Consider the following 26155-nt stretch of genomic DNA (forward strand, 5'->3'; position numbering starts at 1 on the left):
CCGCACTTAGGCAATCATGAAACATAGCTCCAAACTCGAAGGTTGAGGACACATGAACAGCGCTAAGCAATAACATTCATGGGGCTCCGAAAGAAAAAAAAGGGTTGGCGGGACCGAACGGTCCACCGGGTTTTTCCACCTGAAAGGCAAACATGCTTTTTGTAAAGAAAAATAAATCATTTGCGAGAGCACCATATCTTAGAGAAACAATATACTTGTGCCAAGGGTAATCTTCCTTGTAACCGAGAATGAAGGACAGGACGTCAACTTTTAGCTTTTAAATGAACATGCAGGGGAAACATCGGGCTAAGCTGAAAATAAATCACTCATAGTGTATAAAACTCACAAGGCAAGTGTTTTATCCTATTCCCAAACCATAACTGCACCATGACTTCATTTTGCACACGATTTCCCATCGAATCAGAGATCACACGTACGATCACGGACCAATAGGATTTTCTCAAGGGTAGTGTTTTTAGAGAGAAAACTGGGTGTTTCGGTCTTTTCCTCTTTGTTCATGTGGGGTGGGATATCGCCATTCGAGAATGATTTTGAGTGGCAATCTGAAAAGAAGAATCACCAAAAATGGGTTTTCCTTTGCCAGCAGTCACCTACCTTGCCGAAAATTTATCTGGCTTGAAGAATTTATGTCCTCTTTCTTTTATTGATCGAGAATTGCTTCTTTTCCCTTTTCACTTCCTTTCGATCTTTGATCGGGAATCCTTCCTTTTCTTTCTTTTGTTCTTTTCTTTATTTTCATCTTTTTCTTTTCTTTCTTTCCATTTCTTCCTTCTCTTTTTTGTTTTTCACTTCTCCTTCCCCCATCCCTTTCTTTGGGAAATCGGTTTTTAGCATTCTATTCGCTCTCCCTTGAGGAGATTCCGCTGTCCTTTGCTTCGGGGGAAAGAATGAGGATTCTTTTTATAGGCCAAGGTTCAAAAGGTCTAAGGTTGTGTTTCAATGGGGTCTTTTATCGCGGGAACCCCAATCTTGATATCTGGGGCGAAACAAATTTGGGTGTCAAGGTGTCGATTTCGGGCCGAACTTCCATATTATTCCATAAGGCACACGTGTCAATGATGATTTGAAAACAACATGCAAAATTAATCATGGCTACAGCCGGGTGGGCACTCAAGCATCCTGTTTATGGCATTGTGATACTACGGTTGGGAATTTACACAAACAGACCCAACGTTTCCCAATTATGTTCTTTTATCAGTTCAATGAATTCATCCATTCTTATCTCGGTTATTCCGGAAAATAAACTCTTAGCATCAGTCCCTTGTTTCCAGAAGATACGTTTGCTCTTTACGAATGATTTATACTTCTTAACTATAACATGTCGACCTTCGCGGTCTTTCTTTTTTTTTCCTTTTTGTTTCATTTTATATATGTTCACTAAAACTATACACCTGTGGTCCTTTATGAGGAAAACCTTTCTTTGTACATCTATATTTTTATACATGACAAACTTTTTCTGTACACACATTAAAACTCTTCTCTTTATGTCACACGGTCTATATACAAACCCTATTTACATTCAAAGATTTTTCATTTTTCCCAACACACACTTATGGTTCACACAAAAGTTTCTTCATATACACTCGTTGCTCACACACACAAGAATTCCTTTCCACGCATCATTTACACACAAGAATCCTTCTATACACATTCTCCTTTTACATACATGTATAAATAAAAACCTTTTTCTTTTCTTTATGAACATGACTTTTATTCACAACGCTTCTTTCTTTTCATTAGGATTTTTGGTTCATTTTATTTTTAGGACGACGTTCCTAAATGAAAAACTCTACACGGTTCCGAAATTTCAACAAACACTATTGACAACAATGAAACAAGTACCGACGTAACAACTCAAATGATATGTATGTACAAAACAAAAGTCAAAACATGAAATAAACGTTAGTCCCTTAGTCAAACAAAAATATATAACAGGAAAAATAGAAACAAAAAGAAATATGGATCAAGGGATCTCCCAATCATGTGGCCCCGCTCCCTCCTAGGAAATCAAGTGAATCGGTCATCTCCTCGTCCTCGTGGGCCTCATCTGCCTCGTCGGGAGCCTCTGCTGGTGCCCTTACTGGCGTCTCTCCTGCCCAGGCCTCAGGCCAATCTCCAGGCCATGCGACCTCTACCCTGAACTGGTCCAGAGTAGGGCACGAAAAAGAAGTAAAACCCTGGCTCTGCAGGCTGAGACTCATCTGGTAAAGACAATCATGGGTCTTACATGAGCCCGGTGGTTGGCCACCTGCTGGCGAACCAAATGCCGCAAATACTGCTCCATATCAAACGATCTGGCTGGACCAACCTGATGAGGTGGCGGCGTGTCTGCGGCCTACGGAGCATCCCCCTGGGCCTGTCTCTGTGTGCAATACTTTTCAATAAAAGCTCGGGTGATGGGCGGCCGAATCACCTTGCTAGGTGCGACGGGGACGCCAAACGACTGGCAGAGTCCTGTGATCAAGGCGGGAAATCCCAGGGCCCTGTTGGACTTATCCGGGTCCAGAGGGTGCCTGGTAGGCGCCATACCTGCAAATATATAGATGGCATCAGCGATTAACTGAGCCACGTGAATGCTCATCCGTGTCAGGATGGCATACACCAACTGACACTTCGGCAGGGGGAGGTCGGAATTATGATCGTTGGGCTGGATGTTGCTGAGCAGCAAAGTCATCCAGATCTGAGTCAGGGTGGTCATGTTGGTGCGCATGATCCGCACCCGTCTCCCGGCAGCAGTTCGGGCAAAATCTTGCCCCGGTATACATAGCAACTGGGCGATGGCCTCCTCATCGAGCCCATCGGACCGGTTCCTCCTCTGGCCATATTCGCACTCCTGACCCTCTTCCAGCACTAAAGGATATCCCAGGAGCTGGCCGATAGCATCTGCATCAAACGTGATCCACTGACCCCTTACCCAAGACCTCATATCTCGCACGCCTTCCTCCGTAGGCCAAGCATTGGCATAAAATTCGAGGACTATGTCTGGATCAAACTTGGCCATAGGGGTAACCAGTGATGCCCACCGTCGGCGAACTATCTCCTCCTGGAAATCGGCATACTCATCGTCCCTGAGCTGGACGCGTCGCTCCCGGAGAAATGACCATCCCTGGATGGCCTCGAAGCGCTGCTGGTGTTCAGCGCTCCTAAAGCGGTGACTATCATACTCGGGAGCGGAACTAGTTCCTTCGGCCGCTTTATCTTTCCTGGATCTCTTTGAGGCAAGTTTCCTCGGGGCCATCTCCTGCGAGAACAAACATTCGGAATTTAGTTTTACAAGATAATGCTTATCTTAGCGCAAAAATGTCATGCCAATCCCTATGATTTAGACCAAACTCATATGATCCATTCATGCACACGCGCATGTGTAGAAAATATCCTATTACTCATGTCAACATACAAGAACATCCAACATATTCTAATTGCCATACACCTATATACATTCTGAAAAAGAAAAACACACTTTCATGCTCAAAGTGTTGCGTCAAACTTTACACCTAATTTATATCCTAAACATTTTGCTATCACAAACTACCTACATACATTTGAAGTACACCATACAAATTTTTATTGTTTCTCTCATATTTATTTATAAGCATATCGGAAAGCTAATTACATCCTGCACACATTTGCATTCAAAAGGGCATTCCATGCTATCATACATTCATTTAGGAAAACAATTTATTCATACTTGGCGAGGAATTTTATGTCCCTTATATTTACACACATATCTACACACCATTGAAAAGCATTTCCCACGTTACTTAGGTGCAAAGTATCAATCATGGGGCAGCCCAAATTCTTACAAACAAGTCCCTATTTTCATGCTTTTCTAATTCTAAAACCAAATTTTAGGTTCCTAGTCATGAGTATGTTTTCTTGCACTGAAGCTTAAAAAAGTTTGGGTTCCTAAGCTTGGGATTGCATTTGGGCATCTATTTTGACTTTCCTATGCTGTCTCTACATATATAAAACAGCCCCACCATCCCAATTTTACAAAATCATATTCATACATCATTGGGGCATTTCACCGAGCACTTGGTGAGCCCATGTTTGGACATAAATTGCAAGAGGATGGGGACAATGTGGCACGCCCCATTGCTTCGGAATACAGCATAGGCCTAAGGCCTTCTCATTCAAATCCTCAATTCAAGAAAAAAAGCATAAAAAACAAACCAAAACTGTCCCACAAATACAAGCATATTCCCACAATTTGGAGCATCAAAAGATGAAGAAAATATACCAATGGGAAGCTGAAAACATCAAGGATTGAATACTTACTTGTTGGAGTGAACAATAACACCAAAAATGAAAGCAAAAGGCAACCAAAAGTGGCTTGAGGGAGCAAGAACCGCAAGCCTTCGTAAGTCCTCTCTTTTGAATGAGGGGGGGGGGGGAGTTTTTGGATGCAAAAACGTTCCCCTCCCTCGTTTTTATATTTTGAATGCAGGGGTTGCTCACCCAGGCGAGCTAACCTGCCATATTTTTTTTTGAGGGGAACATTAACCATGTCCCCTCCTTCCTTATGGGTTAACGTTTGCCCACTTGAACCTACTTAAATTAGAATTAGGTGTCGATTATTTATTTAAAACAAACAATAGTAAAAGAAACTGCGAACGCAAAGGATACTGGGCCGCCTTGCAGCGACGTTCTCTGCTTGTTTAGCGCCGGGAATGGGTGGCGCTTGGTCGGTCGCGATCCTATCCTCTATTCGCTTCCATCCCTAAGTACCTGCAAGTAAGAGCCAAATGATATGCGACCAATCGTGACCGGTCATCGTCTTACCTTGGTTGATTTCTGCCATTGACTTGTCTTGACTTCTGACCGTGGCCTGAGACGATTCTGCTCCTTGCTATCCCAAGATATGCATGTGCATGTGCATGTATGAATGTTTCTAACGTGATGATTTTATTTTAGTGAAGGCTGGTTAGATTCAATTTTAAATAAGCGTTTGGGGCACCCCATACACCGAGCGAAGAGGGCTCAAGCTATAACAAATCTAAAACACAAGGTTTGAAACCAAAGGGAGGACTAAAACCTCGCCCATCTTTTCTTCTTTTAAAGGAACGAGACAAATACAGAGGAAGGGAATCCCTGGAGGAAACCAAGAAGAACGAAAACTCAATTAAAAAAATGTGCAACGGTCCTCTCGATTGCCCCAGACTTCAAGCATAATATCGTTTAACTACATCGGAGTTCATGGGCGAAGGCAATTCCTCGCCATCCATGTGGGTGAGTATCAGGGCACCCCCAGAAAAAGCTCTTTTCACCACAAAAGGTCCTTCATAATTCGGGGCCCACTTTCCTCGATTATCTTTAACAGCGTGGGACATCTTCTTCAGCACGAGGTCCCCCTCGTTGAACTTGCGCGGGCGTACCTTCTTGTCGAATGCGTTCTTTATCCTTCGTTGATACAAACGCCCATGGCTCATGGCGGCCAAATGCTTACCTTCAATAAGGTTAAGTTTGTCGTAGCGTGCTTGAGCCCATTCTGACTCTTCTAGGCCTGACTCCGCCATTATCCTCTGAGAAGGAACCTCTACCTCAAATGGGAGCACTGCTTCCATCCCATAAACCAAGGAATACAGCGTTGCCCCAGTTGAAGTTCGTACCAAGGTTCTGTATCCGTGTAGGGCGAAAGGCAACATCTCATGCCAATCTTTGTATGACACTGTCATTTTTTGAACAATCTTCTTAATATTCTTATTCGCAGCCTCTACAGCCCCATTCATCGTTGGCCGATAAGGGATAGAGTTGTGATGCTGGATCTTGAAGCCTTCGCACATTTCCTGCATCATCTTATTGTTCAGATTGGTGCCATTGTCAGTAATGATCTTCCTGGGGAGTCCGTATCGACAAATCAACTCCTTCTTTATGAATCTAACTACCACATTCCTTGTGACATTAGTATAAGAAGCTGCTTCGACCCATTTGGTGAAGTAATCTATCGCCACAAGAATGAAGCGGTGACCATTCGACGCTTTGGGTTCGATGGCCCCAATGACATCTATTCCCCAAATAGAAAAAGGCCAAGGGGCGGACATAACATTCAGAGGATGTGGTGGAACATTGACATTTTCCGCGTATGCCTGACATTTATGACATTTCCTGACATAAGCGCAACAATCGCTTTCCATGGTGAGCCAATAATAACCGGCCCTAAGGATTTTTCTGGCCATAGCATGCCCATTGGCATGTGTCCCAAAGGAACCTTCGTGGATCTCCTCAATCATGAAGTTCGCCTATTTGGCATCTATGCATCGTAGGAGGGTCATGTCGTGGTTTCGTTTGTATAGGATAGTACCACTTACTAAGAAACCAGTAGCCAATCTCCTCAACGTCCTTTTGTCATTGTCAGAAATCCCTGGTGGGTATTCCTTGTTCTCGACATACTGCTTGATGTCGAAATACCACGGTTTCCCATCCCGCTCTTCCTCTATTGCATAACAATATGCCGGCCTGCCTTGAGATTTGAATTCGATGTACGGCAGATCCCCGTGTGGGGCAAGTTGAAACATGGATTCCAGGGTGGCTAATGCATCAGCCATTTGATTCTTTTCCCGAGGTATGTGGTGGAAGGAAATGTCGTCAAAGTACTTGGCTAACCTCAAGATGTGAGTTTGATAGGGTATAAACTTCGGATCCCTAGTTTCCCATTCTCCTTTCAACTGAAGTATCACCAAAGCTGAGTCTCCATACACCTTGAGTAGTTTTACATCAAAATCAATGGCCGCCTGAACCTCGAGGGCGCATGCTTCGTACTCGGCCATATTGTTGGTACAATCAAAACCTAGTCTGGCCGTGAAAGGAATACACTGATCATCCGGGGATACAAGGACTGCCCCTACTCCGTGGCCCAAAGCATTAGATGCCCCATCGAAGCAAACAATCCATTTGTCTATGTCCTCGTGCGTCCGCTTTTCTTCAAACAGGGCCATAATATCTTCATCTGGGAACTCGGGGTGCATCGGCCGATAATCCTGGAGGGGTTGTTGGGCCAAATAATCTGCTAAGGCACTTCCCTTTACCGCTTTTTGGGTGACGTAAACGATATCGAATTCAAATAATAGTACCTGCCACCTAGCGATTCGTCCCGTGAGGGCCGGTTTTTCAAAGATGTATTTCACGGGATCCATTTTGGAAATAAGCCACGTGGTATGGCTGAGCATGTACTGCCTAAGCCGATGTGATGCCCATACCAGAGCACAACACGTCCTTTCCAGCATTGAGTAATTCATCTCACATGCGGTAAACTTCTTGCTCAGATAGTAGATGGCTTGCTCCTTTTTCCCAGAATCATCATGCTGACCCAACACGCACCCCAGAGACTCATCCAACACGGTCATGTACAGGAAAAGAGGTCTTCCTGTTACAGGTGGCATGAGCATCGGGGGATTCGCGAGACTCTGTTTGATCTTCTCGAAGGCCTCTTAGCAGTCACTGTTCCATAGGACCGCTTGGTTCTTACGTAACAGCTTAAAAATGGGCTCACAGGTAGGGGTGAGTTGCGAGATAAATCTCGCGATATAATTCAACCTGCCTAAAAACCCCCGAACCTGCTTCTCCGTGCATGGTTCTGGCATTTCAAGGATGGCCTTTACTTTCTCGGGATCTATCTCTATCCCTTTCTGACTTACGATAAATCCTAGTAGCTTCCCCGACTTCACCCCAAAGGTGCATTTGGTTGGGTTTAGTTTTAATTGGTATTTCCGCAACCTTCCAAATAGCTTACGCAGATTGACAAGGTGTTCATCCTCAGTCCGAGACTTGGCAATCATGTCATCTATGTAGACCTCTATTTCCTTATGCATAATATCATGGAACAATGCCACCATGGCACGCTGATAGGTTGCCCCAGCGTTTTTCAACCCGAAGGCCATCGCTTTATAGCAGAATGTCCCCCATAGGGTGACGAAAGTGGTCTTCTCTACATCCTCGGGTGCCATCTTTATTTGATTATACCCCGAGAAACCATCCATAAAAGAGAAAAGGGCGAATTTGGCTGTATTATCTACCAATATATCAATGTGTGGCAGGGGAAAATTGTCTTTAGGAATGGCTCGGTTCAAGTCCCGGTAGTCTACACACATTCGAACCTTGCCGTCCTTTTTCGGGACTAGGACAATGTTGGCCACCCACTTCGGGTACCGCGCCACAGCTAAGAAACCTGCATCAAACTGCTTCCTTACTTCTTCTTTAATTTTTAAGGACATCTCGGGTTTCATTCTTCGTAACTTTTGCTTAACCGGGGAAGACCCAGGATTCAAAGGCAACTTATGCTGCACAATGTCGGAATCCAGACCGGGCATGTCTTGATATGACCACGCAAAGACATCTTGATACTCTTGAAGAAGGGTTATCAAGCCTTGACGGATAGGCGCGGTCATACCGGTTCCTACCTTTACTTCTTTTTTTTCCTCCGTGGTCCCCAAGTTTACCAATTCGGTTTCTTCTTGGTGAGGCTTCATTTCACGTTCTTCCTGAGCGACCAACCTCTCCAACTCTGGTGACAGGACGTCCTCTTCCTCTTCCTCGTTTATCGTTTGGCTTATATCTCGATCGAAATCGATTGTCAAACGCTCATTGTTAAGATCCTCAAAGAGTCGACCCTCATATCTATACCAAACAAGACAAAAGAAACAAAAACATGCAAAATGATATGAGAAAAGGCGGGGCCGCAAGAACAGATGAAACAAGATCTCTTTGTTTATTTAATAAGGTAGGTTTCACAAAACAAAAGAGAAAGGAAATCTATAGGCTCTAATTACATTGAATCAGCGGTATAGACTTCTGACTGGCTTATCACGCGCCAGTTCCCCACTTGGGAATCGGGGTGGCATGGTTGCACAAAACTTGGTGGGTCTTGAGGGAACTCCTCTTCTATTGCTGCCACCTCCTCCTCGGACACCATTCCAGCGCTGGTGAAACACTGGCTAATACGGCCGGGCCATACCCTATCCGCCCGAAATCTTGACGGCACGTTCCTCCTCCCCGGCATCCTAGGTTCATACCCTAATCCATACTTGTATGGATTTCCCTTGATATTGACCACGTCGGCATTCCCGAGGCAGTCCTTGCCTAGACCCATTTCGGGCTCAAATCCGTTCCTGAGCATAACACGCGCCACCACCATTATGGCCGCTTTGGAGAGAGAAGGTAGCAACGGACTTGGTTCCACAGAGGCGCAGCTCACCACCTCAAAGGATTGGAAAGCCGTTTCCAATGATTCTTCCGCCGCTTCTACGTATGGTGTGGAGGAGGGGCAACTCACTAACATGTCCTCTTCACCCGACACTGTCACTAAAAGTCCACCCACTGCGAATTTCAATTTCTGGTGAAGCGTTGAAGGGACCACTCCCAGGGCATGAATCCACGGTCTTCCCAAGAGGCAGCTATAGGCGGGATTTATATCCATTACTTGAAACACCACGTTGCAAGTGTGGGGGCCTATCTGAATGGGAATGTCGATTTCCCCCATCACTTCCCGCCGAGTACCATCAAAGGCTCGCACCACCATCGAGCTTGGTTTTAAACGTGACGCACTAAAAGGAAGCTTTTCCAAAGTGGTCTTCGGCATTACATTTAAACTCGATCCATTGTCGATAAGTACCTTTGCGACAACGTGGTCCATACATCTCACCCACACATGTAGAGCCTTGTTGTGTCCTCTCCCCTCAACGGGAATCTCTTCTTCCGCAAACGCGATGTAGTTGTTGGTGGTTATATGATTAACAATGCCTTCGAAACCCTCCACTGAGATATCATGTGCTACATGGGCATCGTTAAGGACCTTCATCAACAGCGCACGATGAGGCTCGGAGTTTATGAGTAGTTCAAGCAAAGAGATCCTTGCTGGAGTTTTATTCAGTTGCTCGACTACCTTAAACTCGCTTTGTTGGATGAGGCGGAGGAACTCATGGGCCTCTTCCAGAGTCACTGTTTTTCCTTGAAGTCCCTCTTTCTTTTCGGCCCCTCTTACCACTGGAGGATCTGCTTCTTTCGAGGGGGTGGCTATATCTGTGGGCTCTTGGACCATGGGCGCTTTCCCTTTAGAGGGCAATTCCGCCGGGTGAGGGGAAGCGAACACCCGACCACTGTGGGTTATGCCACTGAGGCCGGTGATGTTGGTTACCTTAGCTGATAGGGAGTCAACTTCGGTTGTAATTCTTTTGCTGGACGCGGGAGAGGTATACTTCCACGGAACGGCCTTATTACTTTGATATGCAAATGGTGTTGGCTTGGGTGTCGTTCGGGGGTATATGGGTGTGGAGCCGGTCCCTTTCCTAGTAAAACATATCACTAGGGCCTTGGGGGTTAGAGGAACCTTCTTCTCTTTCGACTCCCCGAGGTGAAATAAACATTCGTCCCTTTCGCCTCCGCCACAGGAGACCATGCACACCGCTTGCAGAGATTGATAGATGAAGCGTCTAGAAGTAGCTACGTCTCCTAATCTCTTTGCCCGCGATGGCCCATCCTCTTTGACGGCGTTCACGCTAGCCCCTCCATGACTAGCTAGCGGGTTGGTTTTAACATTTGGGCCTTCCTCCTGAAACGATAGCCAGCCGACACTAATCAGGTGCTGCACCTTATACTTGAACGGGATGCAGGAGTCAATATTGTGTCCGGGAACTCCACTATGGTACACACACTTGGCACCCGGGTCATACCACTTGGGGTAGGGTGGCTGGAGAACCTTCCCGGGTATGGCCACCACCAAATGATTCTCCAATAATGAAGGCCATAACTCGGAGTATGCCATGGGAATAGGAGGGAAGTTGTCTTTCGGGGCGGGTGCTGTGCATATTTATAGGTCGCGCCGGGGGCTGTATTATTAACTGGCCGGGGTGCGGCTGGAGCTGTGCGTTGGGCCGGCGCTCTTTCTGCTACGGGTGGTCCTTTTACTTGAGTCGGGAGGGAATTCCCGGCTCGGATTAAAAAATTTGGGGGATTGGGCTGGTACGAGCTTTGGATATTTTGGGGTGCTTTCATCCATGTCGGGGCGGTGGTGACTGCGTGGGCGTCTCCTTCCTTTTTCCTCATGCCCACTACTGGGGCTCTTCTGTTGTTGTTGGGGGCCACATTGGAAGCATATTCGAACTTACCTTTCCGTAGTCCAGATTCAATCCTTTCTCCGACGAAGACGAGATCCGCAAAGTTAGCTGGCATGTAGCCTATCAGCTTTTCATAGTAGAACGTGGGTAACGTATCTACCATAATTGTGATCATCTCCCTTTCCATCATGGACGGTACGACTTGGGCTGTGAGATCTCTCCATCTTTGGGCATATTCCTTAATGGACTCATACTCTCTCTTAGTCATACTCTGAAGCTGGTTCCGATCGGGAGCCATGTCCGTATTGTACTGGTACTGCCTAATGAAGGCAGTTGCCAAGTCCTTCCATGATCGGATCTGGGAAGCTTCCAGATTGGTATACCATGCTACAGCTGCCCCGGCCAAGCTGTCTTGAAAGAAATGGACCAACAATTTTTCGTCCGCAGAATACGCCCCCATCTTTCGGCAATACATCCGAAGATGCCCCTTCGGACATGTCGTCCCTTTGTACTTATCAAAGTATGGTACTTTGAACTTGGGAGGAATGACGATATTGGGTACGAGACATAAATCCGCTAAGTCCGAGAATGGGTAATTGCCAAGGCCCTCGACTGCTCTTAATATCTCTTCAAGCGCCTCAATCTTTCCCTTATCTTCCGCGAAGGGAACATATTCTTTTACGGGTATGGGTGAGGCCGGGATATGGCGGACTATGTTCGGCTGGGGTAGTTCATGTGGGGATGGATCTTTGAGGTGGAGCAGGGGGCCAAGATGGGTATCTCCTTCCCCATCGTCTTGCCCGGGATAGTCTTCATAAGGTGGGAGTTGCCCCTCGAAAGTAGGGGCTTGGCTTAAATCTTCCGGGGTGGCACGGGGGGTGAAGTTCGGAGGCAGGCCATAAGGATAAGCTTGCGGACTATACCTTCGACCGAACACGGCCGTGTTTCTGTCTAGGCCCGGATTCAAGGCGGGTTGCAGCACTGGCTCCGCTTCCCTAACTGTACTGGAGGCAGTTGTCGTGGCTTTATCCTCTATGGTTTTCTGGAGTTTTAACATGACCTCCGAGATGGAAGCCATTTGATCTTTTAAGGCCGATAGATCGGCCTTCATCTGTTCCTGCACGCCCTCTTCATTATCCATTTTTCTGGATCGAGTGTTATAGGGGTGCCTTGGTGTTTTCTTAGTTATGATGAAATTCCTAAAGAAATAAACAACGGTGAGTATGCCACCAAAACATGAGTATGCAAATGGATGATCGGAGCACTTGGATCTACCCCAAGGTTTTTTAGATAACATGATGAGTTCAGAACTTCTCATTTTATAAAAAGAACAAAGCTTTCATCTAGTCAAGATTATACAAAAGGTGTTACAAGAGAACCTAACGATTCCTAATTATATGGGCCATCAAATCTATCATGTGTTGACAGTAATTGATTAGCCCATGAATCTCCTCGTGGGCAGTACACACTTTGGCCATGGCTTTTGCTTTGGCTAATAGACGCGGGAGGTCTTGACTTCCATTCAAGGTCAAGGCGAACCTATCCATCCACATAGTCGCTTCTTGATGCAGTGCATCAATCACCCTCCCCCTTGCTTCTTTTTCGGCATACACTTGTGCAAAATCCTCCACTAGCTTTTGTTCATGGGCCATGGACTGGTTTAATTCTTCCTTGTATTGCCCTATGATAGCTAGCATGCTTTGCTCCGTGGCTTCCAAGTGTTGAGCCAAACTCCTTTTGGACCTCGCGCAAGCAACTAACTCTTCTTTTAAGATCATGCCATGCACCCGTGACCGATCTCTCTCCTCTCTTCGGAGCTTGAGCTCATTGTTGCTACCCCACAATGCTCCTCGGAATTTCTCTCGGCCATATTCCTCCTTGCGGGCCCTTTTGGTTTCTTGTTCAAGGGCTCTTACAGTGGCCGCATTTTCCTCTTGTAACTCGGTACACTCTTTCCGGATGTGTGTAGCAGCTGATTTGAACTTCTCCTTGGCGAGTCTCGCCTTCCCTAGCTCTAATTTTAGAGCTCGGACTTCTTCATCTTCCTCCGGAGCTTCGAAGTTCTCCTCATCGATAACTTTCAATTTGGAGAGCCAATCTAACCCTCGCGTATGAATTCTTAGCCATCCATGATAACCTCCGATGACGCCATTTCGAATGCCTCTAAGCTCCTTGTCTTTCCTCAACGGACTCCTCCACGCCTTGTGGATTCTTTGTATAACCTTGAGACCTTGCGCACCTAGATCCCTCATAAGGAAAGGCGAGAGACTTTCTTCGGTTGGCACTCCCCTCATAGGATACCCTAGCTGTCTTATGGCGAGTGTGGGATTATAATTAATACAACCCCTAGTCCCTATCAGTAAAACATTAGGGTAGTCCCCACACGAGAAAAGAACTTCTTCCTTGCCTTCCTTCCAACGAGGAAACCAATTGATCGCACTGCCCCCTATCCCAGCCAAATGTTGGTCCCAATCGACTCTTCCTTTTTCGGCGCATGAGCGATAGCTTTGAAGCGGACATGGGTGTCTCGTGTCTTGTCGGAATAGGTGTGAAATCAACCACACACAGAGAGCGGGTAAACAACAGACAATCCGTGCACTGTTTTTCTCACACCTCCGGTCAAAGGTGTCAAACAAATTTGCCAAGATAGCCACCACTGGACTTTCCTTGCTATGGTGATATGCGAGGAAAGCATCAATGGCGGCTAAGTCTACCAAACCGTCAACGTTCGGAAAGAGGACAACCCCAAAAATCAGCAAAGCTAAAATATCCGCAAACGGGCCCCACTTCTCTTGGCTCGCCATATCCCTTGCCTTGCCTTCCAAGTATTTCCGAGGCAGGCCCACTACGCCGTTCCGAATTTGCTTCATGCGATCCAACTCTTTTGCTGAATCTCCAATCACAGCTGCAATCTTGCTCAAGGAAGGAAGAAAGCCGGAGAAAAGATACGGTTTTCTCCCCCCAAGAGGGCATCCTAATATCTCTTCAAACTCTTCAATAGTTGGCACCATTTGGAAGTCCCATAACGCGAAACACCTCAACGACTGGTCATAGTATTGGGCAAGGGATACAACAGCTTCCGTAAATACCTCCGCTATGGTCAAATCTAGAATATTCCCGTAAAATTTGCGGAAGGCTTGCCTTTGGAGGGGTCCCATCAATCGTCCCAATTCCTTGAGGCTAGTGACATCTAGACCTTTAACCTTGACTTGATAAAACCTTTTGCCATTTGGATTTGTCCCCATCATTTACCTAAAAAGGGGGTGGATCAAGACTCCGACATGAATGATGTAATGCGTATGCATGAAACGGAAAGAAAACAAGATAAAGGGGTAATTCATACATACGAGACCGCAGAGACCCAATTTTAATGCTACGTTTGGGCATGATGGTGCCTCGACGTAGCATTAAAAAGGTTACGTACTACTCTAAAGAAAACAAATACCACTAGCAAAAAAAACTATAAACTAGTGCTATTTATCAAAAGATGCATGAGAACAAATGGCACGGAGCGTGTTTGCTCTTTGCCCCTATTTGGGAACCTATAGGATAATATCTAGGGGTCTCTAATAACTACTTCCCAACAATTTATAACTCACACGGCCGTTCTCTAGAGGTATCATCACTCAAGATAATAATATTGTGGCGGTATGGAATACCAGTGACAACACATTATAAAGAGAGAAAGCTCTAGACGAGGTTTCACTATTATCAAGCAAGTCGGAGACCTAACATGATGATAGATTCACCTCCACTCCTTAAATTCCCATGAACCCGGGTATAGGGCCCATTTTTTACTCAAACCCGTGGGTGCTTAGAGTGCAGCATAAAGAATGCGAAATAGACAACAGTTATTTACATTTTACACAGTTCAACAAATGCACACACGAAGTTTCATAAATCCACAATTCCTTAAAATAGGCCTAACTCACAAAAATAGTCCCCAGTGGAGTCGCCAACTGTCGCAACGTGCCCTTTTGCAGGCGAGCGAATGCGAGGCTCACAGGTGCGTCTTCCAAAGGAGGAAAGATGCGCGGAGTCGCCACCAACGTTTATTTGTGGGAAACGTCATAAAAACCGAAGGAAACCGGTCAAAATGAAAATTCTAAGTTCGGGAGTTGTATTTACGCTTGAGGAAGGTATTAGCACCTCTCACGTTTGTCTCAAAGGACAACAGCCTATTTTTTAGAATTGTGGAAATTGTGTTACCTTAACTTTTATTTCTTTTTATTTTTTGAGGTCGACAAAAGCGGGGCTTTTGCTCCTACGTACCCTCCATCAAAGAGGAAATCAGACCTACGTAGTTCTTTTTTATGCATGAATCAAGTGATTGATTTTTTACTTGAGGGGTGATCATTTTAAGGCATTGGACCTTAAAAATGATCCTTTTTACTTAGTAAGAAATGATAAACTTTCAAAAACCTATTTTTCTGGACGAGCTTGACTAGGTGAGTTTGATTTTAGCCTTAGTTTCACTTTAGTTATTAGTCAATTCAATTAAGAATGAGAAATCCCAAAGAGAAAACATTCAATTGATTTTTCGCTTTACTTTACTAAAAGGTATTTTTTTATTATTATATTATTATTTTACCTCTTTTTTGATTTCCAACGTGGTTACGACATGACCGAACGATCAGAATTCATTTTAACCGAAATTAATGGATGATACAATTCAAACGATCGGTGGAAATTTATTTTATTTTTAGATTAAGCGAGAAATGACTTAAATAAATGGCTTAAGCACGTCAAAAGGGGGTATAAAAAGCAAATGAAAACGAGAATACAAATACATGAAACAAAATGTGGACCACCATGGGTACATAGAATGAATTGAAAAGCTCGGTTTGAGGTACTTACCCGTTGAAGACTGAAGAAAACGAAGAACAAACGATGAATGTTGAAGAACGGTCGAGAATCTTCGCGTAATTACTCACGGAAACGTTACGGAAGCGCCTCGGCTTGGATTTTCTTCACGGAAATAATTTTCCTCAACAATTTCGAGAGAGAGAGAAGTGCCAAGAAGGCTAAACCCTTTTCTTCTTCACTCCTCCCCCTATTTATAGCAAAAATAGGGGAGGAGCTTGCCACCCAGCTCTCCCAGGCGAGCAAGGTTGCTTCCTTCAGAAGCAACAGCTTTCTGGAGGAAGGATCTAGAAGGCCCAAGTGGGCCAGATTGCTATTTGTACCCCCTTTTTACTAAATGCACCCCTTCTATTTTTTTTGGTAATTCTTTTTCCGTAACGTTACGAAACTTTACGAATTTCGTAACGATACTTATTTCCCTTCCGCAAGGTTACGAATCCTTACGGATTATGTATTTACTCTTTTTTAGCTTTCGAAGAAGTTACGGAAACTCACGGATCGCGCAAAAACACATCTTTTTGATTTCCGCCACATCACGGAATTTCACGGATCGCGCAAGCCTGCTTCCTTTTGATTTCTGTCACGTCTCGGGACTTCATTTATTGTGCAACAAAGGACGCCAGGTATCTCAAAGCGGCTAACCAGAGGTTGTATGTTATCAAGTAATAATCCCCGGACGAAATTAGGGTATGACATTCATCATGACTGGAAATCTTGAATGGTTATAATGATGAATGCAAAACATATAATCGTGTCAAATACTTATGACATTTCAGTTTGGACAACTTGTCATGATCATGAGCAGAATTGAACAAGCTTTGAAAGCTAGGATCAGGTCAAGGAGGAAGAAATTCTGGGAGAAAGCAGTCGATATTGAAGAACTTTGTGGTCCAGATAAAGCATGGTGGGGAGTTATAGGCTATATATGGTGGGGATAGCATGGTGTGAAACAAATAGTATGATTTTCCTAAAAACTATTGTCAAGTGATCTTTAGGATCTTAATTTGTCTCCCCTGGACCCTGATTATTTTTTATAATAATAACTTGCAGGAATATGAAGACAGATTAACGGTTGTAAAGATTGATCATGATGTCAACCCGCAAGTAATTTAAGAGTATAAAGTTTATGGACTACCGACATTAATACTCTTCAAGAACGGGCAGGAAGTTCCAGAAAGCAGAATGGAAGGTGCAATTACAAAATTGAAACTTAAAGAGTACATGGATGCTTTATTGGAATCAATATCAGTTTCATAGTCATCATCATATTCATATATGTTTCAAAGTTCTGACCTGTTCTGGGAGACTTGCGATATAGGAGCATATTTGTTTGTTTCCATATCTTGTATGAAACAGTTTAACAAGCTTATACAGTTGTATAATCTATATAATATCTGGAGCTGCAAATACAACATAATGTGGTGAAGGAAGGTTGTGCTAAAGGGTTTCTACTCGGGGCTGGGATTCAGTCATTCTAAATCCAAAAATAAAATTTGTTAGAGACAAATACGAAGAAAAATAAAATAAAAATCGAAAAAAGACAAGTATTTGGCTGGGTAATTGGGTTCCAAAATGATGGCATCCTCTCAGTCAGGCTCGTGTTTAGTACTTGCAGCGGAGTTTTGGGGAATTTGGCATGGATCTAGCTTGGAATCAGGATTGTTGTGTATTTTGATTTTGATTCTACCAATGCTATTAATTTTTGCTAACTGATGACTGTTGCAATATTCATCCTTGCTATAATTTGGCGAAGTCCATAGGGACCAAATCAATTGAACTAACATGTACCAAGAAGTGAATCAAGTAGCTGGTGCGTTGGCTAAATTTGGGATTAATCTTAATCATCATTCTCAGGTGTTTGATTGATGTAATTCCTTATTTTATTTTGAGTTTCTTAAGGGCCGAGTTAATCTTTTTATTATTTTCAAATTATTTATTAAATTAAAGTAAAATATCTTGAAAGGGACTTAATCTTTTACTGTTTCAAATTTAATTTTTTTAATTCTTCAAACATATTTTTTATTTTTAAATTTTTTTCTCTAAAAATATAACTTTTTTAAAAAAAAAAAAAACTATACCTGCATTAATTATGTTAACATCTCTTATAATTTTAAACATTATATATATATATATATATATATATATATATATATATATATATATATATATATATATATATATATATATATATATACTTCTTAAATCTATTCTCACAAAAAAAAAGTTATAACTCGTGTTTTAGTTATTTGTTTTTTAAAATTGACCTAAATTAAATTTTGAATGATTCTCTTCATCTATAATTATTTTTACTTGCATCTTTTACTTTGAGAATTGCATCCTGTAGCTTATTTAGAGATGCATTTAATTTGTGTTAAATTTTTTAATGTACTGCATCTTTGAGTCTATTTTAAGCTATTTCAATTAGCTTTCTCCGAGCAAAAACTAAAAACCAAAGTTTGGATAAGAATGTAATCTATGTTTACACATTTAATCTATGGAAAATCAAAGAACAATATGTCAATAAGATTTGTGCTGAGTAACCTGGTTGCAAAAGCAGTGTGGACAGCAAGGTCAATGTGTGGAGCTAACAAGAAGATGATTGAGGCACTAGCTGCTAGGAAGAAGGAAGAGTATCTGAAGAAGGAAGAGTACCTGCAACAATTTAAGATGAACTGCCATAAGTTCCATTTTCAAAGCTTTCATCCAATATATGCATGTTTTCAATAATGCAATTAGTAAACCAATCACACAAACCAATCATATAATAACCAATCACATATGATTGGTTTGTGTACACTCTATTTAGTTTCAATGTTTTATTCTAAATAGAAATGTAGTATTGATTTGCTCCATTTTATGGACTGATATTAAATTTCCATTAAATATTAATGAATTTGAATTATTTGTATGAGTTATGTAAATGAATCTAGCAAAATCAAATATATAAATAGAAAATTACATTAGACGATGTTAATCAATTCTCCTTCATCATGATCATTACAATTAGCATGAACGTCGTCAACTTCTTCTTCTCTAACAACGTTAGGAGTGATTTGTGCAGTCAAAGGACTAACATAGGTGTCCATGCATGAATCATCATCTTCTACATTAACACCAATTGTTTTGCCCTGGAGAACCACGCACCACCTTTCATCACAAGGGTCTTGCACATAAAATACTTGTCTAACTTGTTCTGCCATGATGAAAGGGTCATTGTGGTAACCAAGTTTCTTTAGGTCTACCAACGTAAATCTTATATCATCGGTGCGCACACCGATGTTGCTGTCAACCCATTTACATTTGAAAACACATACAGTAAATTTCACATAGTTAAGCTCCCAAATTTCATCAATGAACCCAAAGTAAGGGATGGAAGCTACATAGGGATTGGCGTCATTCACACTTGCAAAGTGTTGAGATTCAGCCCTTAGGGTGACCCCGCTATTCTGCATTGTACTTTTGTCATCTTATGCTTTTGTGTAAAATGAATATTTGTTTATGTCGTATCCTTGCCAAGTTATAACATTTCTTTTAGGCCCATCTGCTAGCTTTCTTAATGTTTTTGAAGCATTCTCATCTGCAAAGATTGTATCTTTAAACCAATCACAGAAAGTCTTGTTATGCTTTTTCAACACCCAATTCTTTGACATTTTTGGATTATTCTGTTTGACTAAAGCTTCATGCTTAAGTATGTATGGCAAAAATTCATTACTGTTGTTCAAGACATACAAGTGAGCTTGTAACAAATCTTCTACACTTGGAGTGATCACATGCAGTCCTTTTGAACCCTTACCACCCACTTTGTCATCATGCCGAGACTCAGGAAGGCCAATAGGTTTAGCCTTCTGAATGTATTCTGAACAAAATTCAATGGATTCTTCTGCAATGTACCTCTCAACAATAGATGCTTGTGGATGATATAGATTCTTTGTATAGCCTTTTAAGATCTTCATGTATCTCCCAACCGGGTACATCCACCATAGATAAACAGGACCACAACATTTGATTTCTCTGACCAGATGCACAATCAAGTGAATCATGATGTCAAAGAAAGCAGGGGGAAAATACATCTCCAACTGGCACAGCATAATTGCGGCCTCATTTTCCAGCTTATCAAACTTGACAGGATCAATGACTTTGCTACATATAGCATGGAAGAAAAAGCACAGGCGAGTTATGGCTAACCTGACTTTGTTTGGCAAGATGTCTTGTATAGCCACGGCTAACAATTGTTGCATGAGCATGTGACAATCATGAGACTTTAACCCTACAAGCTTAAGCTCCTTCAACTGCACAAGGCTCTTAATATTTGAAAAGTATCCTTGTGGAACCTTCACCCGATGAAGACACTGACAAAAACTTATCTTTTCCTTTTTGGACAAAGTATGGCAAGCTGGGGGCAAGTAAATTTTCTTCCCATCAGACCTTGGATGCAACTGTGATCGTATCCCCATATAAGCTAGATCTTGATGGGTATTCAAGTCATCCTTCGTCTTGCCTTGAATGTTAAGAAGTGTCCCAATCACACTGTCACAAACACTTTTCTCCACATGCATAACATCAATACAATGTCTAACGTCTAGATCAGACTAGTACGGAAAATCAAAGAAAATGGAGTTCTTCTTCCATATGCAACTCTTACTTTTATCCTTCTTTTGGGTCTTTCCTAATATAGTATTCAGGTGTTGAACCCGCTGATATACCTCCTCACCAGTCAATGGTATCGATGCAATATCGTGCTTTTGACTTCCATTAAAAGCTTTTTTCAGTCGTCTGTAAGGATGATTGGGTGTTAGAAAAAGGTGATGCCTACTGTAGACTTTTTTTCTTCCATGTTTTAGTTGTATGTAGCTTGTGTTTTCTTCACAGATGGGGCAGGCATGATGACCCTTAACACTGTAACCGTTGAGATTCCCATATGCTGGAAAGTCATTAATGGTAGAAAAAAGCATTGCACGCATTTCAAACGTCTCCTTGCGAAACGCATCAAACACTACAACCCCCTCGTCCCACAACTTTCTCAGGTCTTCAACCAACGGACTTAGATAAGCATCAATGTCATTTCCTGGCTGTCTTGGGCTTGATATCATCATAGACAATATCATGTATTTTCGCTTCATGCACAACCAAGGAGGCAAATTGTAAATTACTAGCAGAACTGACCATGAACTGTGTTTAGTGCTTAAGGTGCCATATGGATTCATTCCATCACTGGCTAGTCCAAGTCTAAGATTTCGTGGCTCTTTCCCGAAATTCGGATACAATCCATCAATCTTCTTCCATTGCGAGCAATCAGCCGGATGACGGACCATTCCATCAAAAATCCTTCCATTTGCATGCCATGTAAGGTCTTTTGTGTCGTCCTCTTTAGCAAAAAGACGCTTAAACCTTAGAATGATTGGAAGATACCATAAAACCTTCGCTGGAGGAACCTTCTTTGAGTTTTCATCAGAACTGTTTTCCCCTTCATCCTTCACTTTGAACCGTGAAGTCACACAGATAGGGCATTTGGACATTTCTTGGAATTCATGCATGTACAGTATGCAATCATTGGGGCAAGCATGAATCTTATGATACTCCATACCCATCGGACACAATATCTTTTTCACCTTATAGTAAGTTTTAGGCAACATGTTGTCCTCTGGAAGCAGATTGTGCACTACCTCAAGCAGTGAGGTGAAACTTTTGTCACTCCACCCATACCTGGCCTTCACATTAACCAGACTTAACACCGCAGACAACAGGGTTAAGGAATTCTTGCACCCTGTATACAAAGGCTTCTTTGAATCACTCTGTAATCCTTCATACACAGGGGTGTGTGCTTGCTGGAAAGACTCTTGTCCAAGGTCACGAATCATGTCCTCCAAGCGATCTCCCATTTCTACATCAAACGGTTCAGATTGGGACCCACTCTGCATGTCTGTCACTTCACCATGCCATATCCACATCGTGTAATTCTTCTTAATCCCATCACACAATAGATGTTCCAGTATGTCATCCAGTAGTTGTCGTCTTCCATTCAAACAGTTGATGCAAGGACAATAATATTTTCCTTCTTCATTTGATCGACCTCTTTCTGAAGCAAATTGCAATAACTGCTCGACGCCATCCTCATATTCTGGGCTCATGCAACTTTCATTCATCCAACTTCAATCCATCTAAGCAATTCCATGCATGAAAATCTCACTTTTTTATTTATAGGTGTGGCCCTATCCCATTTAGGAAGACTGTCTTTTATGTTAGCTTCAAACATCAGGGTTAGCATTATTTTGAAAATTTTGACTAAATTTCGGCAACATTTCGCATTGGTCTCCAAGTACACAACATGACATCGATGAATTGAATTTCCCGATAATCAAGTATGCACTCAGATAACAAATTGAAATGCATTGAACCAAAATTTCATCAAATTAATCAAAATAATAATAACCTTAATGAATGAATCTAACATAAAAATACTAGTCTCCCCAAACTGTCCAAACAGACAATTCAAGACTAAATACAATGACTAATACAAACTGTCTGCAAGAATCATTGCATTCAGTCTCAAACGGGAATCTAAGGTTCACTCAGCATGAACAATAGTTGTTTATATAGCAAATTACATTGATGATGTACAACAACATACAAATATCGACATCAACAGTTGTGAGACTAGTCATAATAATACAAGAAAAAGCAAGATGCTAACCAAGATCCAATGTTAGGATCCAACAGGGTATGAGACTAGTCCCACATTAGAAGTATGGGATTCTAGCGTGGGTAGTAAAAGAGAAACCACTCCCACTGGTAGTGAGAAGGTGGTCTCCAAAAACTCTCTTGCCAACTAATAGGTTCATTTGTCAGATCTGCAACAACGGATTTCAAAGAGACCACAATCTCCATGGAAGCTGAAGCAAAGATCAAGCAACGAGATTATAAATGGTTTTCGTAGCTCACACATTCTTAACAAAGTTATTTTTTTTAACTTTATCCAAATCTCATGAAGAATTGTCTCATTGGAAGTTGAGTAGTGATCGTAATTTTTCTGTGATGCACGGTTATTTGTGAAATTTGGGAAATGATTCTAGCCAAGAACCTGAAATTGAGGTACATTCTTTATTATTATGTGAAGAATCGAACATGGCATGGTTTGCATCTTCGTTAGAATATCATAATGGATGTTTTGTAAGATAGGGACTTTGCGGTCTAGTTTGGCAGGTGTTTACAAATTGGCGTGGCTCGTATCTGTGAACTTCTGTGGACCATCTGGTTTAGAAGAAACCAATGGCTGTTTTCAACAAAGGAAAGTCCCCATGTGAATACTGTTAGAAAAAATATCAGAATTTAGTTGTGCCTGCAATTGAAGTGGTATCAAATGATAATGTCCAAATTCATAAATGGAAGCAGCCAACTGTTTATCTTATGAAAGCCAATTTGGATGCCTCTATGAAGAAGAATATGGGGAATTGGGTGAAGTCCTTGCTACAGCATCTTTGCTTATTCCTCACTGCTAGAAACGTCATGTAGCAGATAACCATTTAAGAAGGCATTGTTGTACAGTCAGCAAGTAACAAAGTTGGATTAAGCCTACGTAAATGGAGACTAATCTGATGTGCATAGGATGAGAATTAACTAAGGAAAAATTTCAGAAGGAGCCCTTCTTCATGTTGGACTTTCTAGATATTTGGTTGGTTGAAATTTTTAGTTTAGACTGCAATACTTTTTGTTATGCAGCAGAAAATTATGAGCAATTTGGAAGGCATGACTTGAGTTTAGGATGGGTTTAACATGATTTTTGCTTTTACCAACATGTTTGGATCTGTGTTAGAAACATGACTTTAAATTATGGACTCAAGTCACATGGTTCCAACATCAGACTAAGGTCAGTCCCAAAGGGAACCAATAGCTGCGTTCAAATTTTGTTAACATTCCAGTTCCTTTTACCTCTTATTAGAAGAGATCTGAATGACATGTGTTGATGAGAGTAGGAAGGATGACACTCATGGAGTATAATATTTGAGATATGACTTGAACCATGAGAATGAAATGTTGAATAAATTATGAGCAAGAAGTTTTTAGGAATATTAGCCTGTTATCCCTTGTTGTTTTCTTGTTGTATGGAATTAATTGTTCTTTTCCTTGCTGTTTTCTTTTTGTTAGGTTTTGGTTATTGGTGGAGGAGATGGTGGAGTCCTGCGGGAAGTACCTCGTCATGCCTCAGTAGAGAAGATAGACATTTGTGAAATAGACAAGATGGTTGTCGAAGTGAGTAATGACCCAAATTATTCTTTCCTATCTCTAATCAAATCTAAATAATTTTATTGACAGGCTACTGTCCTGCATATAGTTAGTTTCTCTTGCTCTCCGTGTTCTTCTAAGTTGAGTGGTTTTCTCTACTTAGTGATATTGGTCATTGCATGCTTTTCTCATTCTAAAAAAAATCTTTTTATGCTTAATGAATGAAGTTTTCTGGTATAGCAGTATAAGCCCAATATCAAAATTGAAGTTGTCACTTTTTGCAGGTCTTTAAACAATTTTTCCCTTATATAGCAGTAGGTTTTGAGGACCCACGTGTAACACTTACTGTTGGTGATGGTATGGTCAGCTTCTCCATATTTTTTTATGTTCCTTAACTACTTTACTGTTTAGGACAATTTTTCTCATGATAGATTGTCTCTCAATGATCTAGGAGTTGCATTCTTGAAGAATGTTCCAGAAGGAACTTACGATGCAGTTATAGTGGATTCATCCGACCCTATTGGTAGGGTATATTGTAGTTCCTTTTGTTTTCTAGTCTTTTTACAGTTAATATAATATTTTTTAATTGAAGTTATATTTGATATCTTTAAGGCCCTGCTCAAGAGCTGTTTGAAAAACACTAAATGTATTCAAAGTTGATCTTCCAAGTTCACTACAAGATGGCCTTAGTGGCCAGTTATTAGAGATTGAAGGTACAGACAAGAGTGATTGGGTTCTTAGTCTAATTAAGATATTACCATACAGCTTAGGGGTCAAGACATGCCTTAAATCTGGACAGAATGGTCTGTCGTGTATATGCACTGCATGCTGGAAATACTATATCGATTAATGATATGATCAAAATAAAGTTTATAAGTAAAAGACAATTTTTACATTTTGAGTTACCTTTTCGGGTTGAACTAGACCCAAATCCAAATATCTAAGGACTAACACTGCAAAATTGCATTGCAGGGGATGGTTTTAATTTTAAGCTTCCAATTACAAGGATTTGTGTAACTTATTGAAGTTAGTGAGCTAGAAATCACTACCTCCTCAAGATATTAACAAAGGCAAATACTCCTAGTCACAGGCAGATGTTGAATAACTTAGTATTACAACTAGCTATTCAAGAATCAAAATCAATATTTTAAACTATTTTTCCCTCAGGGCATGCCCTCTTAATATAATATTAAAGTGACTTTTATATCATATAACTTTATGAATAAGAAAAATCTTCCTTTGAGTCAGTCAATATTCACTACTATAGCAAACAAAGCATACATATGAATCACAGACCACAAACTGTAGCAAACAAACCTCAGTATCTGCAAGATTATGGTAATATAGAAAGCAATTAACATAGGTAATAAGTGAGGTTGTTATGCATACAGGCAGAAGACAATGAGGTTGTTAAGCATACTTGTAATATATGTTTTTAAAATCTGCTCCTAGTTGTCAGAGACCTCCTCGGAATAAGAAGAAGGATATGAGGATAATAATTTTATGCTTATCAGTTAACCAACTTCACCATTAATTAAATTTAGCTACATTCTCAAAAGAATGTAGGATATTTTGTAGGATAGTTCTTTAAATTGTTTGATCTAAAGGTTTTTGTTTCCTTTTATTTCCATTACAACATCACCATACTTTTCTTTGCAAAAGAAGGGGAAGGTTGCACACTAACTCCAATGAAAGAAAATGTTCTTCCACTCATGACTGTAAATTTCCAGCAAGGACTTGGCCAGAAGTTTAAACAGCCAGCTGGAACTGGTATTGATTTTTCAACATTTGAGGAGTCTGAGTTATTGAAAGTAGGGGACATGGATGTCTATCCTGTTGCAATTAAAGCAGATGCATCCTCCAGCGACCATGATGAATCAAAATCAAATGAAACTCCATCATCCGGTACCTCAAACTCTCAGATAACTCAAGCAGTGTTTGAGAAGGAGAAAGGACAATTTGTTTCTTGCAAGTGCTTTTGATAGTCCTATCATATTCATAGT

The 26155-nt window shown here is 41.7% G+C and overlaps 1 long non-coding RNA gene across 1 annotated transcript; it reads left to right on the plus strand.

The window, feature by feature from the left end:
- Positions 1-24430: 24430 nt before the first annotated feature.
- On the plus strand, positions 24431-24795 carry LOC102663120 (uncharacterized). Its single transcript, XR_419207.4, has 3 exons — positions 24431-24509; positions 24604-24675; positions 24765-24795. It is a non-coding gene; the product is annotated as an uncharacterized lncRNA (long non-coding RNA).
- The last annotated feature ends 1360 nt before the right edge of the window (positions 24796-26155 follow it).

Source organism: Glycine max, chromosome 17 (assembly GCF_000004515.6).
Source record: "Glycine max cultivar Williams 82 chromosome 17, Glycine_max_v4.0, whole genome shotgun sequence".
In the NCBI taxonomy this organism is placed as follows: Eukaryota; Viridiplantae; Streptophyta; class Magnoliopsida; order Fabales; family Fabaceae; genus Glycine; species Glycine max.